Genomic DNA, 16,597 nt, shown 5'->3' with positions numbered 1-16,597 from the left:
TCTGAGCTGTATCTTTTCTACATTCCAAGGTCATTTTTTGTAATTCTGGCCCTGTTCCCTGCTGGCTTTATCTATTCAAGTCTACCTGCCTCAAAGAAATGTCTGCTGTCTGTGGTTTAGTGTAAAGAAGAAATAAATGATATGAAAGATTCTACTGGAACAGTAATCTGAATCCAAAGGTTACACTGCAATATTTGATGTTTAATAACACATTTCTTGTCATTTTCTGTAATCTGCTAGCATATTATTTACCTTGTGGTTTAGTGTATCTTCTCTACATTATGCACTACCTTCACTATATGCTCAAAAGTTTGGAGACACCCCTAATAATCAGTGACTTCCAGTTCTTTAATGTGCTTTTACTCTGGCCACAGGAAGTCAATTGTACATACAGTTGGCATAATTTCCACAGAAAAGCATTGACCATAACAATTTGATGCTGTGGAGCAGCTGCACATGTGCCCAACCTTACCTCAACCAATGCAGAGCAGGGAGTAGTGGTGTAGGTATAAAGACCCAGGGTTATTTACATCCAGATATGTTTGGGATGAGTTGGAGGGGTGATTGTGATCCAGAACTAATCCTCCAACATCTGTACCTGACCTCACTAATACAACTGTTGCTGAATGCAACTAACTTGTCACAGCAATATCCTGGAGAATCATTGCATGAGCAGCTTTTGAAAATGTATAAGTACAAATTAACCTCAGAACTTTTCCTGTTCTTATTCTGGCCACCAACTGAGACATCTTCCAACTTTCTCGGATTTTCCAAGCCAGCATTTCTCCTTCCAGGCCTCTAATCCTTCACTACCCTTGTGACATGCTCCTCTCATCCCCTGTGTTTCCCCTTCTCTGCTCTGTATCCACAGTAATCCCACCACAACCCCCTGATCAGACATACTCTTGTTGTCTGATGAACATGAAACCACAGGTATCTTTGCATTTACCCTCCTTCTGATCCCTCTTCCCACCCGAGGGGTGTCTGAACAAAGAGCAGTTAAATCAGAGCATAAACACACACTGGTCATTGTAGGTCAGCCATGGTCTTTCAGATCTCATTCAGCATCACAGCTGGCATTGTAACCTCCAGAGGTTGGATCAACTGTGTTTGATAGTTAAAGTCTGATGACCAGAGTTTGGACTGGTAATACTTAGATAATTCAATGATGGATAACAGAAGTGAAGTTATGTAATAACATAATTTTGGGAGTAGGACCACGCCCAAACTCCTCCTCTCAGCCCTATATATACCCTGCAAATTCACGTCATTTCCACGTCGGACAAACTCGCCTCATTTAGTTCAGGAGACGCATCTTGACTGGCTGCTTCACGACGTCAGCTCGCTCCTCCGCGCGGGGTCATTCCTGCTGATCCCCATATTTGGAGCTGTGTTCGGCATTTATCAAGCCCACTGAGCCTCTCCACCCTTTTCCCTTTTCTCATGTTCATTTATCCATGGGGAGGGGGGGGGGTTGGGGGGTTGTTCATAAGCATTCATAAGCCGCCCTGAACTCTTCTCCAAAAGACTTCTGAGTTTACCTCCCTGTTTCAGCCTCTACGGGCGTGGTCCGTACTAGCAAAATTTGTATTAAAAGGAACTGGATTGAGAAAAATTGCATGGTCCAATAGATTGGGTGGCCCAAGTTTGGATCATTAGGGTTTGTTTCAGTAGAGACTGGATCTCTGCTGGATTTTTTGGATAATTTGGATGGTTTAAGTTTAGATCACCAGATATATGATCACCACAGTTTGAATCAGTAGGTTCTGGGTCACCAGAGACAGGACAGTTCAAGTTTGGATTACTTCCCCAAAATCTAGTTTAGTAAATTCTGGATGGTCCGAGATGGGATAGGTTTGGATTGGACTGGTTTGGATTTGTTTGAAATGGAAAAAACTGCAGTTTGGATCAATGATGAATGCATTTTCATGCACACCAGTAATTACCCACCCAGCTTGTTGAAACTTGTTGAAAAGACATTGAAAATATGATTTGGCTGGCCATCTCAATTGTGTAAATGACATTTTGCAAGTATGGACCACTCCTTTAAAAGCTGGAACAGAGATGTTTTTGGGGAGGAGTGCAGGGTGGCTTCAGAATGTGTATGAAGTTAAACCCTCGTTGGAGAGATGAATACAAGAAAAGGGGTCTAGATGGTCTAGACATGAGTTCGGTGGGTATATATAGGGCTGAGCAGAGGAGTTTGGGCGTGGTCTTACTCCCAAAATTATGTTATTACATAACTTTGGTTGGAAAAGTCACCACTCCAGGTGACTGTCTGTGAGGAGTTTGGTGTGTTCTCCCTGTGTCTGTGTGGGTTTCCTCCCATGATCCAAAAACACACGTTGGTGGGTGGATTGGTGACTCAAATGTGTCCATACGTTTGAGTGTGTGAGTGAAAATGTGAGTGTGTGTCGCCCTATGAAGGACTGGTGCCCCCTCCAGGGTGTGTTCCTGCCTTGAGCCCAGTGATTCTGGAACTGCCACGACCCTGAATTGGATAAACAGATACAGACAATGAATAAATGAATGAATGAATGAATGAATGAATGAATGAATGAATGAATGAAAATGATATTGGTGAAAAAACATTGACAAAAAAGACGTCCCTCGACGTCTAAAATTGGTTGCAATGTAGTAAATGGTCTGAAAAAAGCCGTCTGTGCTGACCAGCAAAGCCCTTTTTCAAACAAAATATCTATGTGTAAACACAATGTCTTAAAAAAAACTAAAATTTTATTTAACTATTAACAAAATTCGATTTTAAATTAAAGAAGATTAGCATGTTCTAGCAAGTCTTTAAGTTTCAGCTTTGAAAATGTGGCCCTCCTATGTCCTGTGTGGTGGATTTTGTTGCAGTGTCTGTGTTATTGCATTGGCTTGAGGATGGATAAGATGTAACAAATAAATAGGCACAAAGTTTTCAGATTGCACCACTTTCTCCATCACCACTTTCTCTGTATCCGAAGAGCGCAAGTGGAGGGTGGCAACAAAGATGAATGATTTGGAGTATGGCAATAAAGAAATTCAGGGAGGAAGATAGATCCGTAAATCCCTCGTATTTTCCCTCATCATTTTTTTCTTTTTTCCGTTCTCTTGCCTGCTGTGATGACACATCTTCCTCTTATTCTCTTTTTTCTCTCACTCTTTTCTCTCGCTCTCTCCTGTCGTTCCCAACCCTCACTTAAATTTGTCTGCCACTTTTTCCCCGCTCCTCATTCCTGTCCTTTGATTCATTCTGTTGCCATTATGTCTGTTTTTTTCCCACCAGGTTTCTATCACCACCACTGTGAAGAAATTTACAGTCAATCATTCCACACCAAAACAATCTCACATAGTGGTGTTGTTTCCATAGAAATGCATGACATATTATGGTGTGTGAAGCAGCTGCACATGCTGAGGTCAAGGTCACCATGCTCTATGTCAAGTGTTGACTGGAGGAGTACAAAGCCCACCAGCGCCAGACTGTGGAGCAGTAGAACTGTGTTCTCTATAGTGTTTAAGACACATCCAATACGTCCGGGATGAGTTGGAGTGGAGTGTGATCCAGGACTCATCATCAGTACCTAACCTCAGGAATTTTTGGTGACTGAATGCCATCAAATTCTCACAGCAGTGTTCTCAGCTTTCCTAGACATGTAGAGGCTGTTACAGTGAAGGGGAACAAACTGCCTGTTAATAACCTTCTTTTCAGGTCTTCGGGCCATATCGTACACATTAGACGGACTTTCACATGCTGGACGAAGAATGCGAATGCCACTCCACATACAAGAGCGCGCACACACACACACACACACACACATACACACACACAGTTGGTGTGGTGTGTGCCCCTCACACTGTCAATGTGACTCTGCTGTGAGATGCAATCATGGGGAACGGGGAACACGGCAGAATTTATGACCCTGCCTCCTCGCTCAGATTGGATTTATGGATGGAGGAATAAAGGCCACATTTCAGCCGTGTGGAAGAGAGAGAGGATGGTGGTGAAAAAGAAATAAAGTAAGAAAGAGTGTGTTCCAAGTCATTTGCAGGCCTGAAGGAGTGTGTGTTTGTGTATTCAGACATTTGCAGGGACCTGGTGTGTGTGTTAAATTGAAAACACCAACATTTCACGTTTATTACTTGGTAGCTGCCTCTAAATGACTCAATTTAGACACCAAATATAAATGTGGACTAACTGTGTTTGGGGCAACTGAGGGCAGTTGGGGGCAATTGGGCCACATCATTGCTTTAAAATGGGACATATTGAAAAAAACATCTGTCTACCAACTCACAAACACAGAAATAAGACCACCCGCTGGGATAAAACAAGTCATTCTGAGTTTGTGCTGCATCTAATGTACGTAATGTAAGTGAAATAAGGATATTGCTCTATTATTGCCCCGTAGGTGGGTAATATTGACTTGTTTTTCACTTAAAGTGGAAATGTCTCCAAATTCAGGAGATGGCTAACTGCATTACAGACAGTGCTACAAAACTAAACAACACGATGTTACACATGAATTTCTATGCTAATTCAAACTGTGAATAAAAACATTTGTTATTTCCCCTCAAATATACCATTCCACATTTAAAGACGGGGCTAAGGACCGTTTCCCCACAGTTGTAGACATTCCCTTTCACCTCTCACCTCGTTTCTTCAACCTTTCCCATTCTGAAATTTAGGAAAAATCTCATACAAACTCTGACACCCATCCAACTCACTTGTGGAAGTTTATGGGAAAGTTTGAATCAACAAATTTTTGAGCAATTTCTATTCATGTATTTTTTTCATTTGCTCTCTCTCTCTCTCTCTCTCTCTCTCTCTCTCTCTCTCTCTCTCTATATATATATATATATATATATATATATATATATATATATATATATATATATATATATATATATATATATATATTTGTGTATGTGTGTGCGTGTGTGTGAGTGTGTGGTGTTTACTATCTCCTTTCTGCTGCTTTTTCAGTTAGTTACTCAGAGAATCATGCCAGAACCTCACAGATTCCTCTTTCTTTAGAAACCCCCAAAACTGCTTGAAATGCTTGAAGACTTCCACCATTTTGCCTTCATGAAGCCAGTGAAAGAACTCATGAAAGAAGTAAATTTTGCATGTGTGTTCCGACTGCAAGTGTGGGTGGATTGGTGTGTGTGTGTGCGTGTGTGTGTGTGTGTGTGTGGGGGGGGGGGGGGTGGATGCTTGTGTGTGGGGTGTGGGGGTCTGGGGCACATTGGATAAGATTTGACTGCCCTGATTCCCAAAAGATTTGCAGCTCCTGTTTATTTACTGCTCATTTTTAGCTTTAATTGCCATTGTGGTGACTATCGACTTTTAGTCATCTCAGCTATTGATCAGCTGCCTTCAATAGGGCCAGGGACAATCTATCCTCTGAGTGTGTGTGTGTGTGTGTGTGTGTGTGCGCGCGCATGACACACAGCAGACCAAGGGAACGTATCTGTGAAAGCGATCGACCAGATGTGATGAGGGTAAGTCCCCTTGGCCCAGATGGAGGAGTTAATGGTATGGAGCAGCGGTGAAGGCAGGGGGAATGGAGTGGGGGTTTAGTGGCATGTTGGAGTGAATATGTTATCTATATTTAAAAATAACTTCTCGCTGTGTGTTTTCATTATATGCCATTGTGGAAATGTTATTTGCTTGTCCTTTTTGATGCTTATTGTCCCTTGAGGCCTACACACATTGCAGAGCATCTCTATAGGAAGCGTAGAATGTAATGGTACTTGACCATTGCAGATGAGCCTAATGGTGATTTTCCACTGTATGGCACCTACTCAACTTGACTCTACTTGGGTTTTATATTTTTCATCGGGTAAATTTGGTACCTGGTACATGGAACTTGGTACTTTTAGTCCCTGCTTATTCCTGGTTCCAAGTGAGTTGAGTAGGGACTAAACCATAATGTGTAGACCTTACAGAGAGGTGAATGGACAGAGACAAAATGCAGACAACCAGCACAAACTAGCTGTTTGTAAAATCTCCAACCTACAGCAGTGATCACATCTGTTTTTCCCTGACTTAGAACAGGAGCATGCAAAATTAAACCATGATATTTGATGAGGTTCAAATGCTTCTTGGATCAAAGGCAAAAAATATCCAGCGATTGTGCACCAACAAAGCAAAAAACAATACTGATCTGTCTGAACTAGGTTCAGTCCCAAACAACAACAATATGCAAATACATAAAGAGTAAACAACATTACACAACATTTACCACCAACATTGTTGTGGCTTCGAAAGGGGGAGGGGTTGGGCTTGAGCTGTGGTAGTGGAAAACAAACAAGGCACCATGGACCAAAAAGTGAGTAGAGCCGAGTAGAGTCAAGTACAATAGGCTTCATGCAGAGCAAGAGGGGTATAAATCCCCCTATTACTGGGTTGAGGAGCAGTGGAACCACATTCTCTGCCATGATGAAAAATCCTGTGATAACCTTACCTAAGTATTTGACCTCACCTATGGAACATTAGTGAAACATCAGTTAAAGACTGCTGGCATACCACCATGCAGACATCACTTAGAGGTTTATGGTTCACGCAACCATCCCAGCACCAGCCAGGAGTCTATGGAACACTATTCCAAGACCCCCAGTCATAGCTTAATTAAAACACCTCCTAGATCTTCACTGGACCCCACAGTCATATCATAGCCAGACGTTTATCGGACATCACAATTCAAATAGTGCCCCTAGGCTTTTGGGATACCTGTGACAGCCAGGATACTAATCAGCTACAGGACCACAATCAGGCCCAAGGGTTAGTACTTTCAGAGCTCCGCAAAAAAGGAGATACGCCCAGTGTTTAACTTTGTGTCAGACCAAGCAAAGTGGTTTATCATGTGAAATAAGATCAATATTAGGAAACGTTTGGTAGATGCGGAGCTGCTGATGGGACGTGTTGTTTGTGGGACTCAGGGTCCAGTGTTCCTCATGAGAAAATGAGAAAGTGTGGAGTTTAATCCATTAGTGTGATATATGGGGAACAGAGGGAAATTCATGCTTCCTGTTCTAATGCCTGATATTCAAGAGCTTGCTGGCTATATGTGATGGTGATGGCTGGAATGGATTTAAGTTCTAACCAAAGTTATGGCACAGTAGTCAACCCCCAATGCCCCAGATAGCACCTTTTGCAAAATGGATCAATAAATCACCTGAATGCTTGAGGAAATGTCACGATGGTCTACATTTGAAGATGATGACATTTTTGGGATTCCAAAGGTGATGAATACATTATTAAATGGATGGTGTAACTCTCTCTTGCTCTTTGACACTCTTTCACTTTCTTTCTGCATCTCTCATTAAGCCTCAAACATCTGTCTTCCTATCCCTCTCTCTCTTTCTCTCCCTGAGCTCGGGAGACAGAATTCTGGGCCATTTTTGCTGACGCCCCTCATTTCCGTTCATTAGTTGCTACCTTCTCTCAGTGAACCCAGCAGGCATTATCCACATCAGACTCTGCCATATGCTCGGGCATCTGGAACACTCTCCTCTCATCTCCTTCTCCAGATCTGTGAAACCCTTTATGTACTGCAGACGAGGACAGCGGCAAGAGGGGCAGCAGTAATGACCCAGGTCCTGGTTGATGTGATTTCTATCAAGCACAATTTGGTATTAACAACAAACACTTGACCCCAAAGCACAGGCCAGAAAGACATGAGCGATGAGATACTGTTTCTGGCACCTGGCAGAATGAAGATGAATTTGTTAATGAGGGTTGGAGTTTGGCACCTACGATGCTGCTAATTAAAAAAGAAACCATGCTGTGCTGAGTCGGACACCGTTGGGGAGCTCGCACTCAGATTTCAGTTCAATTTAATCTTATTTGTGTAGCAGTTTCCCAGCAGACATTGTCCCAAAGCAGAATCCCATGAGCTGAACCCTCTAATGAGCAAACCAAATGAGACAGTATCAGGAACAATTCCCTTTGAGCATTAGGAGGGAACACTGAAAGAAACCAAGACTCAGTCTTCACAGTGATGTAGAACTGTCTTGCATGGGGAATTAAGATCCATGTTAGGCCATGGTCAGTAGATACAGAGCTGCCTACATAATTTAAATAGGTCCAACTACTAACATCTAAAATGAAGCCATATTTAGTGTTTTTCTTTAACTGCGAGAAGCAAAATGATAATAATAATAAAGAAAGAAAGAAAGAGACCCGTTGCTGGCTGGACAATTATAAAGTATCTCTGATATATCAAGGTGTACTGTGATGTAAAAACTTTAAGAAATATATATTAAAAAAATAAATAAAAAAAAGAAGCCAACACTTTCAAACTATTGCCAAAAAAACATTGCCAATCTCACAAAGAGAAGACTCAAAACTATGATAACCTTTCACCTTTACGCTACATCTGCCTTCCTCATTCTTTTGAAGCACTTCTACCTCCCTTCCACAAGGGGCAACATGTGTCACACACCTTCTTGCCAAACAACCAAGAAGAAATGCATAAACTTTTCAAATCTTATTTCAAAACAAAACAAATAAATAAATAAATAATAATAAAAGAAATAATAATTATTATAATAATAAAACATTTCTGGTAAACAAAATAAAGACCAGTGTAATTCCTTTCATCAATGTCCATCAGCATGGTGGTGTCTTCTCCCAGTGTCTGCATAGGTGTAACTGTGTGATGCCGTATGATGGACCACGAGTATTTATGTCAGAATTAAGTGGTAAAAGAAGATGAATGAATGACTGACTGCCTGAATGGAGTTTCACCCATTAGCACACAATGCTATAAAAAAGCCCAAAGCCTTCTTCCTGTTATAGACTCAAAATACTGACACTTCAACAGCAAAAGCTGAAGGCTGCTTTCCATGCAATGCAGACTGCTCCAAAATGATCCTTTTGGGACTGGACAGACGAGTGACTGGTCATACTACTTTACACTCAGAGTAAACATCCACTAATGTGAAGTTTACTGGCTGCATTAGATGCTTTTAGCGTGCATGTAAATGTCAGTGTCTCATTAACAACTTGCTGTGTCTCTTTGTAGTGGACACAGAGTGAAATTTATTAAGTAGGTAAAGTTCATAAAGGTAAAAGTTTCAAATAAAAGTAAAAGTAGTAAACCAAGAAAAAAAAGAGTTATTGACATTTGAAAGAAAATGAAATAAATAAAGGCTGGTCCCTGTTTACACTGATATGTATTTGGTCAGTTTCTCTATATTGGACTATAGCCTTAATGGATTTAACTGACCACTGCATTCAGTGAATATAATTTCTCCTTTAGTCTAAATTCAAGCCCAGTGGGTCTGGGAAATGGGTAAATAGACTGTTTCAGCTTGTTATAATGTGCTTGTCCTTAAGCCTTTGACTGGTCTCTTTTATTGATCACACAAAGTAAAGTCTGCCTTCCCCTGACCTGCTACTGACCACAGTCAATACCTTTTTAACATAAACAGTGGACAGGCCAGGAGAGAGACTTTAGTCCCTGTGCTTCCTGATCATGGATTTAAGCAATAAGGAGTAGATTTATTTTGGTTGGCATTACATTTATAACCATATTTATTCAGAAGGTGCTACTTAGAAAGTTTGTGTAAAAAATGATCAACAACAACTTATTTTTGTTTAAAAAATAAAGTTTAAATATTAAACACAGTTCTGAGGTCTTTGTCAAAACACCACAAGGATCAAACAACACAGGACTTTTCTTTTGCTGCCAAAACTGGCCAGTTCAGAACGACAGGTTTCAGCCCCTGTTGGGGACAAGCATCTGTTTACTTCCACCATAAGGCACCCATCACTGAGATGCAAGTTGCAGAAACACTGGTTTTTAGTCATTTTTACTCTGTTCTCTTTCTGATTTTCTAAATTTTACTCACTGCTATTATTCCTCTGAAATCATTGTGTTAATTTTGCTCTGTTTATTTTTGTCTTTGTATCTCAAACACAGCTGCAGCCCTGCAATTTCAGAGATTCAAATGAGGACGGGGGATTGAAGTTGGTGCCCGATTAGTCTATGTAAAATGCATCAAAATCAGAATTGCTCATTTTATCTCATGTTTTCAGAGTTAAGTATATCACAAAAAACAAAACAAAACAAAAAAAAACCTGGGTTGTTTTATCTCACCATGTGGGGGTGGGTAAGAGCGCCAGGGCCCCAAATTAATGTTCACATGTACTTAACAAGGAATTATTATTCATAAAATGTCACCTTTAATGCAATATAATGCAATCAGGGGTTTTGAACTCTATAAATAAAAAGATATTCAGGAGCAATGTTGATGACATTGAGGCAAATATATAATAAACATGTCCTAACCACAAACCCTTGAACCACTCAAGACTTCCTTGGCCTCTTGTAGAAGGGGATTAATCACAACAGACTGCTGAAAATTCCTGTTTAACTTGAGAGGACACTCTGTGAATGTCATTGATCTTCTTTGAAAAAATGAATAAAAAGTGTAGCACTAGCAATTTTACACGTTTTCAAGAACACACACACACACACACACACACACACACACATATCCTTTCACTGGGTTGGGAGACTGCCAGAAATCTGTGATGTAAAAAAAGAAAGTAAAACACATTCTAAGGTCCTTGTGTCCTTACTGAACCTGAGGAGGTTTTAACTACTTTAAACCCTCAGTGCGTGAGGTGTTTCCTTTTCATTTCGCTTCTTAGGAGTTTGTAGTATTTTTTGATATATCCATACTTTTCCAATTTTAATAACTAATTTTTTGAGATGTAAACACATTTGTTCAGATTGTAATGATGACACAGAGAAATTGACCAAGTCTGTGGTTTGAAATTGTCTCATTATGTTGTGTTAAAATGTAACAATGGATTAACCAATAGAAAAAACTTTGTCTCTGTCTCTTTCTCTCTATCCACTGTCTTTTTGGCATGCAGCATCTAAACAATATTAAAGGTTCAGTGTGCAACATTCACTCCCCAGTCCACTCAATCTTGGTGTACATGTCCACCACCTGTTCAGCCTGGAGAGGTTTAGGGTGAAGTTATAAGGTGATTGATGCATTTGATCAATGTTTGATCACCAACATTTAGTTCAAGGCAGGGCAAAACCGATCAGAACAGAGGCTATTTGCATAATTAGTCAAATATGACATAGTAACATTAACAGCCTGTAACTGGGAAGGATTAAGAGAGGTATAAAACCTTGTAGAATGACCTTAGTTCCAATATATGCAAACAACGTTAAGGAATGACAATAAAGACAAAAATGTTAGCCAATGTACGTTTCTGTTAGCTGTCTGATAACTGTCTGATGAGCATTAAAAAATCAAGATGCAGTAACTGACGTAACATTGCTTGGAATAAGCTCTGACCCACCAAATGACCCTCTACTGCAGAGCCTTTTCATTTTTCACAGCTTATAAATCTGACTGCTTTTTACACTTACATAACTGAAAACATTGATCCCATACTTTGAATGGCAGTGTATTTCACTGTATTTAAAAGGGATATATTTCCCTTATCCACAAGTGAACACAGTCCTGGGTCTTAATTGAACACCTGTGACCTGCTTTGGTCAAAACACCACAAGGGCGGTTCACTGGAAAGAACCAAGGTTCCAAGAATCAGGAACGGAACTGGTTCAAGAACCGGAGTTCATTTGGTGGAAAAGCACTATGGGCAACAGCAACAAGTCAATGTTCTGATTGGTTAAACAAACCTCGCGATCTGATCCAGCTAAAGCTTTCCTACTGGTCCATCAATTTTCTCTCAAAACCGGGTCTTCAATCCACAACTGCAAAAAGAGTTTCACACACGTAGCAGAGAAGGTGAATGTGTGGACTTTTTCCACCTCGTTCAAAGCTCCCACACACATTTGGAATGTGCTCTTGCACATTTTAGGTCGTTTGTGAAGGTCCTAATTCACACATTCACGACATTTGATTTACAAATGCAAATCATTTTTTCATATTTGTGAATTTATGTTATTATTATTGTTGTTGTTTTTTTGAATTTGTGCATTCCAATACATTTGTGGATTTTAGTTTTACGTGTCTGTAGTTGCTCAAGCGCAGTTACAAAGTAACTTTTTTCCAAACTCAAAACTTTTTTGACCCTTTTTTACTACTGACCTACTACTTTTCTACAAAAACCACAGCAGCATTCTCCCTCTGTCCAAACAGTGTCAGGGCATCTGATGTCAGCGCCTGTTTCTTTAAATGATAATGAGCCGCTTGCTGTTCACACCGATCCAAGCACATGGCAGTGAGGAACGAGGAGGAAGCTCTAGTTTTTAGCTGTTTTTGCTCAGTTCTCTTTCTTCTCCATTCTCGTTTTCTTCATTTTTATTCACTGCTTTTATTTCTCTGCGCTTGTGTCTACTTTGCTGTGTTTAGCCTTGTCTTGGCACCCTCACATAATAGTTGGATAGACTCAGACGAGGGCCGAGGTAATTCTGAAGTCTCTGCACTTGACGTTGGAAGTAGAACAAAATCAGAATGGCTCATTTTTTCCCTTGTTTCTGACTTAGGCAGCACACAGAAAATGGACTGGGTGGTCTTGTTTCACAGTGTGTGGGTTGGTAGACTCCAGATCCACAAACTAATGTTGCACATGCACTGAACAATTGATATTTTCATATTATATCACATTTAAATGTTGTTTATATAATTAGTTATGTTAGTTATTATAATATTAGTTATATTAGTTATTATGAAAATCTGGCGAGACATCACTGTTAGTACTGAATGAGGGTAATTTATATGAAATGATTCTTTCATTCTTTAAAAAACATTGAGCCCAGATCAGTGTGTGATCCTGCTCCACCTTAATCCAATCTCAATGACACATTTTAATTGCCAGATCTGCTCATTAATCATCATAATACAAGTGTCATGGTGCAAGAGCCTTCAATTATACGCTTCATGCCACACAACAGAGACTGACCACGGACAAACAGCACACATTCAAAGTGTCTGAGTTTGATAAAGCTTCCAAGGAAGGACACGGTGTGCATTCGATTATTCTATTGGGCTTGTTGTCTACTGATATTAATTCAAAATGAACAATTCATAATAAAGAAAATGTATCTTGTCCAGATATTTTGTGATGTAAACTTGCTTTTTTGTTTTTGCCTGTGGTTTTGCCTCCTGTCCAAACAAAACCATGTTTTTATAAGCTTTGTAGTGAGGGAGGATTATTATTATTATTTTTTTAAATGCTGGGGTGGTTTTTGAAAACACTGCTTTGCAATTTAGGGGAGATAACATGATTAACTGAATGCAGCATTACTTTTTCATCACACTGCAGAGCACTGTACAGATGGCTGAAGGTACTGCTCTCAGTTCTTTTAAAAAGGTTCGGGTGGGGTGTGGGGTGTGGGGTGTAGGTGTTAAAACACCATTACAGTTCCATTATTTTAATATAAATAAATACTCGATTAGTTCTTAGTTATTCCAAAGATATTTAAATCCCTGATCATTAAGTATGTCTAGTTTTTAGCTGTTTTTGTTCAGTTCTTGTTCTTCTCCACTATCGTTTTCTCCATTTTTACTCAGTGCTCTTATTTCTTTGCGCTTGTGTCTAATTTGCTGTGTTTAACCTTGTTTTGGCACCCTCACATAATAGTTGGATAGACTCAGACGAGGGGTGAGGTAATTCTGAATTCTCTGCACTTGACGTTGGAAGTGGAACAAAATCAGAGTGGCTCATATTTTTCCTTGTTTCTGACTTAGGCAGCACACAGAAAATGGACTGGGTGGTCTTGTTTCACAGTGTGTGGGTTCCACAAATTAATGTTGCATATGCACTGAACAATTGATATTTTCCTACTATATCACATTTAAATGTTGTTTATACAATTAGTTGTTTCAGCTCAATATATTGATGAAAATATTATGTAAATCTGGTGAGACATCACTGTTAGCAATGAATGAGGGTAATGAGGAAAATTAATAAAAAATGATTCTTTCATTATTCATTCTCAATTATTTCTAAGTGATTCCAAAGATATCTGAATCCCTGATCATTAAGTAAGTTGAAATTCAAAATGGCCTCTGATACATTTATGTCCTGGGCTCATTCATTCATTCATTTCCTGTGACAACTTCATCCTGTTCACGGTTGAGGTGGCTCACAATCCCACCTGGCATCATTGTTTCACATGCTGTCGATGTGGGTGAATACTGTGAAGCTGCTGCTACCACAATGCTATTGAATGATGTAACACACTTGGAGGAGAACACAAACAGCCAATTCTCTTGTAATCACGTTATATTCATTGCATTCAGTGACATGGAGAGGGAGGACACTCTTACAAATGTAATGGCCTGTTAAAAGATTATGCTTTCCAGCAGACCACACACACTGTTACTGCACTAAACTGGATTTATACAAGTCTAATATAGTCCTCAGGATCGTATATGAATGAGGAGCACATTTCATTACACAACATTCCTAATCACATCTTTCTCACGTGTCAAATAAGATGAAGAAATCAATTGATTTCATCATTAGAGGCAGTCCTCGGGCATCGGGCAAGACATCTGTGCGCTGAGGTTGAGGAAATAAATGAGTGCAAGGTTTAGGTCAGAGAAATTAAACTGTGTACTGAGAATGTGAGACGGCAGCATGGTAAATTACAGGAATGTATTCCTCCTACTTCACAATGTAGGACTGTGAGTTAATGAAAGACTTTTTTCACCATATTAATGTGGCTATTATTGTAAATAAAAAAAGTTAAAGATATTTATAGATAGGATAAGGATAAAGATATATAGATATATAAAGATATTGTAATTAATTTCCATTAATTATTCAGTAAGTACCATTAATTATTGAGTAAATCCTATGAAATATTCAGTATATGGTAAGAATTATTCAGAATGTGCTATATTTAGTATTTAAAATAAATAAATATATAAATTACCTATTGTAAATTATTAGTAGAAGGTGTTAATTATACTTCTATACCTCAGTTACTGTTATATATATATTCAGTAAAATCTATGAACTATTCATGACTACTATCAATTATTTTGTAAACATTGTGAATTATTCAGTGTACCTTATGAATTTTTAAGTTACTACTTAATTAGTCAGTAAATGGTATGAAATATTCAGTAACCATTTTGAATGATTCAAACAACAGTATAATTTTTTTTTAATTAATAAATAACTTATTCTGTAATTTACGCATTATCCAGTAACTTTTCAGTAACATTCATAAATTAAGCACCTACTCTAAAGTATTAAATGGCGTAGATTATTCAGTAAAAAAATCATAAGAATGATTTAGATGCTACTATAAATTATTGAGTAATGTTACATCAAGTCCTTGGGCAAGACTCCTAACAATGCATTATTCTGTGGTGAATAACTAAACAATAATTGTAACATCATTCCAAACTTATGGATAAGAATGTATGCCAAATAACATACTGGGATTAATGAAGGACTATTTGCAGGTAAATAGTTGAGGTTTGTAGGGCAGCAAAAGTGATTGAGGTTTAGTTTTTGAGCTGGAAAGATTTTGGGACTTTGGCTGTTTATATCTTTGCAGCTAATAGAATTCAAGATTAACTCCAAACCAGTCATACACTGACAACTTAGGTGCAGTAACTGAAGATATGTAATAACATAATTTTGGCAGTAGGACCATGCCGGAACTCCTCCTCCAGTCATATATATATCACTATCTCCACCCCTTTTTCTTGTATTCATCAATGAAACTGGGAGGGGTTTAGCTTCATATGCATTCCGAAGCCACTCTGAACTATATCTGAGTTTACCTCCCAGTTGCAGCCTTTACAGACATGGTCCATACAAGCAAACTGCATGTATCGGAATAGTTTAAATGAAACATTCTGTCTCCATGTGTGTCATTTTTCATATTACACGATCTGAAACTGTCATATACATCATATATATATATATATATATATAACTATCAGAAACATTTCAAAACGACTAAGATAATATAAAACATTAAGGAAAAACACCTGTAACAATTATTGTAAGTTAGTGTGAAAGCTTTGTGTTGTTTGGGAGTTACAAGGCTCTTGCTCAACAGCACTAACATAGACAGCACTGATCTTTGTCAGCCATGAAAATTGTTTATTTATTAACTTTGTTTTCATATGTTTTTGCCAGGAAAACAGTAACTGATGTTAGTATAAACGCAAAGAAATAGTAAAATTACCATAAAATATAACAGGAATCCCTACAGACAATATGATATTTGCATTATACTGTATATGTTAAACATTTTATTCGGTAATTTACATTTTATTGACCTGGTGAACTGAAGATGACATATCCTCAAACACTAAACATCCTTCAAAGAAAACAGAATTGTCCAATACTTCAACACTCAGTGTTTATTTGCTGACTTTAAAATGGTGGTGAGGAATGAAGAATAAAATGGTGGCCCATCAAACATTTATGGCACCTTTATTATGTTTGTTTTATTTAACTTTTTTCCCCAAACATATAGAAATTGTTCACTGAATTTGCAGGAAATATTCATATTTAATCGTGTTCCCTGTATAAGATGTTTCGACTTATTTGTACTTCAACAAAACATTTCATTTGACGCCCAAAGTTTTGCGTATAACTCTAAAGCTCTTATTTGGGCCAATTCAATTCAGGCCAGATGTTCCT

This window comes from Hoplias malabaricus, chromosome 3, assembly GCF_029633855.1.
Source record: "Hoplias malabaricus isolate fHopMal1 chromosome 3, fHopMal1.hap1, whole genome shotgun sequence".
Taxonomy (NCBI): Eukaryota; Metazoa; Chordata; class Actinopteri; order Characiformes; family Erythrinidae; genus Hoplias; species Hoplias malabaricus.
Note: the sequence above shows the minus strand (reverse complement) of the source record.